Raw genomic sequence first — 5,193 nt, forward strand, 5'->3', positions numbered from 1 at the left:
ACTCTCAAGGGGTGCCAAGGTTGACCTAAGACAGCGCCAGAGAGAATCCAAAAGTCCTTAAATGATGACACAACGTTTATTCAGCCGGGTCCATCTGATAGTTCCGCAGACTTGCTCGGTGGGAGGGGAGAGAGAGATCAGCTGATCAGCTGCAGGAGGAAGTTCCTCCCATAGCCGTGGGCTGCACACAGGTGATAAATCATTTAATATAATTTATTTAAAATAAGAAATCCATGCTGATCGTGCAGCTCATCCATCAATCAGTGTGTCACATTCAATCTTACTTTGAAAAACCGCAATAGAGCAAGTCCGCGAAAAACGTACCGCCAAGTAGCGAGGGACTACTGTACTGTAAAACAGTCTCGCATTTAGGCTCCATTTAGATTGCTTTCTCACTCTGCTGCTCAGAAAATATCTCCAAGTAAGAAGTATAAAAACTTGAATTCAATCCGGGAAAGCGTATAAATCTATGATCACCAACTGATAAATTGCAGTATTTAAATAACAGTCTTTACTAGTGCAGCTTTGGTGGGGAAAAAGAAAAAAAAACAATAAAACACAGCGAGTTAATTCAGTCGGTCAGAGCTGCAAGCGTTGGGCCTCTCCCTGCGATGGTGACACCAGTATTAGGCAGAAGGAGTGCAGGCTTGCCGCCCCACTGGGTCCATGTGACAGGGCTCTAACTCCTTCGTCCCATTTGGAGCGACTGTGAGGCAGCCTGCTGAATCTCAGCACGAAGAGAGCAATACGTTTAAGTCAGCAAGACCCGAGATAGTGTCTGAACTGCATCATTGCTTCATAATAGGGCCGTTACTTATACAAGCCACACAAATGAACAAAAAGTACTCACACACCAAGTTCATAAAAAATACACCAACGTACTGTTTCTGCTACCTTTTATCCCAGCTTCATTGCTTATTATCACATATCACAAGTAAGGTATAATATAATATAATGTTTTTGCCTGTATCTGTGGGTTTGTTTGGACTGTTCACAAAATATATCATGAATCACAGAGGATGTTAACTTTTCCTTAAGGGAAAAATCAACCACTTTTTTAAACTGCTTGAAAATACAGTTTTTTAATTTAAAAAAATGTTTCCCCACAAAAACCTACTTGTCTTTTGGAGCAATTTCAACCTGAAATGAAAATATCAGCTTTAAATGACTTTATATTAAGTAAAAAACAACAACAAAATAACAGTGTTCTAGAATTGCGCCGCTCAAGGCATGTTGGAGCTAATCCAAACATCTTCTGCCCGTTGGAACGCCTCTGCCGCAGCTTTCAGGTAGATGACTTTAAGATCTGCATTCTGCCAAGCGTAGTTTTGAGTTTGTTGCTGATCTTTGCTATATTTAGCGGTAAATCCGCTCTTATTCTCAGTTTTGTTCGGCTATAGTTCACACGCATAAATCGTGCGGAGTCAGGCACAGAGTCAATTTCAAAACTCTTAAAAACTGGGATTGCACCGGGAGCCTGTGAAGCTGCAACTGCTCTGAGCTCGGCCATTTTAAACCTGGATTATTGGGCATGAACTTTGGTGTTTTGAACCACTTTGGCTTGACTGTCTCAGAGGAACTGACGGGGGAGAGGGTGGGCCTCGGAGCATAATGCATAATGTCAGCATAATGTTTTTTTCCACTCTGTGAGTGAGCTGTTTGTGGGATTCAGTTTTGTTTGGTGGGCTCCTCAGACTGAAGAAGTCCTTTTGATGAAGGATGAAACATCTCAGCAATAAAAGAAACCATCCAGATGACCTGACTGAACATTGTTAAAATTTATAAAAGTTAACCAGTGAGTGTACATGTACAGCTAAACCTTTCTTAACTCCAAGATGGCCCCATCTCATTGTATTGCTGTGTACAGCATCCATCAGATTTAGTAAAAAAGGTCAGGTCTTCTTTTATGCTTTTCAAATGTAGCTCCAGTCATTTGTTTTGCAGACGCCCCTGGTTAATTTCATTCTAAAACTTGTGGAAGTGGCACTTTTCCAGACCAAGATGTTTGAGGTTTTTTTTAATGCATGTATTTGAATTAGACATGGATTTTAATTATTTTTGTCACAGGGTACTGACTTGCCTATGGGCAGAGGAGATGTTGCTGAGGTTGCATCTCAAATACATCCTCCGATGCTTCTTTGCATATATTAACTGAAACTGAAATGTCAGCTGTAGAGTTTCTTTAGAAACACCTTTTCCCTATAACCCCCCACCCCCCAAAAAAATTTAAACATGTTAATCACCTATTTACCAATGAAACATTCCTTGAATCAATTCCTGTTGCTCGCCTTTAATTCAATAGTTTAAAATGTTTAAATAAAAAACAACATATTTTTTAAATCTTATCTTGAAAAGTAACAAAGTTATGGCTGTGTTGGCTATAGTTGTGTCTAAGGTTGATTGGCTGTGGTTGCTTCCTTGAGTTGGATTGACTCTGAGGTAATAGGCTAGATGCGCATCTAGTATTTATTTTATAGGAGTTCTATCTGAGTGCTATGGCATCTTAGCTAGCGTGTCTTTATTGCATGCCGCTAGCTTAGCGCTACTTCTTGTTGTGCCTTTCTCTCTATAGTTATTGAATCAAGTCTTTACTTATGTAGGTAAACATAGACCTTTAACAACCTGTTAAAATAAACCAGAATGCAGGAAATGGAATCTACTTTATTCAAAATTTTATGGGGAGGACCCCCAGACCGGCAGCACGGTGGCGCAACTGGTAGAGCTGCTGCCTCTCAGCGAGCAGGTCCTTGGTTCAAACCCTGGTCCAGGGGCCTTTCTGGGTGGAGTTTGCATGTTCTCTCTGTGCATGCGTGGGTTTTCTCCGGGTACTCCGGTTTCCTCCCACAGACCAAAAACATGCATGTTAGACTGAATGGTAACTCTAAATTGTCCCTAGGTATGAGTGAGAGCATGAATGGTTGTTTGTCTCGTTTGTCTCTATGTGGCCCTGTGATGGACTTGCGACCAGTCCAGGGTGTACCCCGCCCTTCGCACAGTGATTGCTGGACATGGGCACCAGTGACCCCCGTGACCCAAAATGGAATAAACGGGTAAAGAAAATGGATGGATGGATGTGTAAAACTCGAGGTCATTTGGACAGTTTCTTTCTTTTCCTGACTGAAAAATGTTGGATTGTATACCTGGATTATTGAGCATGGACTTTGTTGTTTTCAACCAGTTTGACAAGACTGTCAACAAGGAATAGGGCCGGCAATGGAGGAGGGGCGTACCAAAGAGACCATCTTATCACAAGCGGAACTGGTTTGTTCCACTTTGAAGTAAGCTGTTGGGGGAAGAGTCAGTTTTGTTGTGCGTTTCCTTGACTGATGAAGCCTTCCGGACCGAAGGCGAAACGTTTCAGCACATAAAAAAGAAACTGTCCAAATGACCTGACTGAAAAATGTTGGTTTATAGATGATAATTTACTCTGCTTTTGAACCTCATAATTCACCATTTTAAAGTTTAGAAGATAATTCCATAACCTCTCCTTGTGTTGTCAAATTAAAGCCATTATTCATTCTTCAGCTGTACTCATCATTTTGATCACTTATATTTAACAAAATCGATAATAAACTTCAAAAAATTGTACTTTGACTCAAAGCATTTTTATTATATATGACATTTGAATTCAATACGAAAATAACTCACTAGAACACGTAAACTTGAGTCTGATTTCATATTTTTCTTGCTTAAGAACTGGAAAGCAAGTGGTGCCCCTTTCAGAATAAAATTACTAATCAAAATTCAACAATCTGAGGACCCCTTCCTTTACACCCTCCATAGGCTGGGTAAGCCACAAAAGTTCATAGCTAAGGAGGCTGGCTGTTCACAGAGTGCTGTGTTGAAGCACATCAATGGAAAGTAAAGTGGAAGGGCAAAATGTGGCAGGAGAAGATGCACCAGCAAAAGAGGTGACCGTGGGCTTGACCGGATTATCAAACAGAAAAGATTTCAGAATCTGGCAGAGATCTAGAAAGAGTGGAATGAGGTGGAAGTCACAGCTTCATAAACCACCACATTCAGACGCATCCAGGAGATGGGCTATAACTGTTGGGTTCCTCTGTCCTCTTTTCTGATGAAAGTAAAGCGTGTCTTTCATTCAGAAATCAAGGTCCAAGGGTTTGGAGCAAGAATGGTGACGAACAGAGCCCATACTGTTTGAGGTCCAGTGTGAATTATCTACAGTCAGTCATGATTTGGGGTGCAATATTCGGTGCAGGTGTTGGTAAACTCTGCTTTTTTAAATCCAAGGTCACTGCAACAGTCTACTAGAATGTTTTAGAGGACTTCATGATTCCTTCTGCTGAGGGTCTGTATGGAGATGCAGATTTCATCTTCCAGCGGGACCTGGCCCCTGCCCATGTCGCCAGAAGCACCAAAACCTGGTGCCCATGCCACAGTGCTTGACTGGCCATCCAACTCGCCGGACCAAAACCCCGTTGAGAATCTATGGGGTATTCTCAAGAGGAAAATGAGGGGCACCAGACCCAACAACAAGAAGAGCTGACAGCAAGCATCAAGGAAACCTGGGCTTCCATAACTCCCAGGCATCGAGGCAGTGATTAAGGCAAAGGGATTCTCAACCAAGTATTGAAGATTGACAAATCATTTTGAAAGTACCATATTTTGATTGATTTGTTGTGATCTTAATTTCTTTATTTTTTTCTGCAAAAACTGAGAAGTAGTGTGGGCTGATGTCTTCACAGTATTCAAATTTTTTGAATTCCTGTGTTCGTGGGTTTCATGAGCTGGAAGCCCAAATTATGTAAAAATAAACAAATAAATACTTGAAATTGTTTAAATTGTGGGCCCTGAATCTATCATCTATTAAAGATTAACTTTTTGAATGGAATTATGAAAGTTAAACAACTTTTCCACAATATTAAATTTTTTTGGAAAGGGTCTGTATGTACATATACATATACACTGTAAGGATTGTACCATTTCCTGTTTCGGTTTGTGTTTGTGTTCCCCACTCTGCTTTTTGTGCTCTTGTTGTTCTGCTCTTTGTGTGGTTTCTGTTTCTGTGTATCTGGTCCTGTTTTCCACTCACTCCTCAGTCTGCCTCTCCACTCCTCAGTCTTTATCATTCACACCTGTCCCTCATCAGCCACCTGCCCAGGTGCTCTCATTACTCACTCTCCCTCTGTCTTATAAAAAGCCTTTCTCTCCTCCACTCCTTGTCCGGTCATT

The sequence above is a fragment of the Nematolebias whitei genome, chromosome 23, assembly GCF_014905685.2.
Source record: "Nematolebias whitei isolate Nwh7 chromosome 23, NemWhi1, whole genome shotgun sequence".
NCBI classification, from domain to species: Eukaryota; Metazoa; Chordata; class Actinopteri; order Cyprinodontiformes; family Rivulidae; genus Nematolebias; species Nematolebias whitei.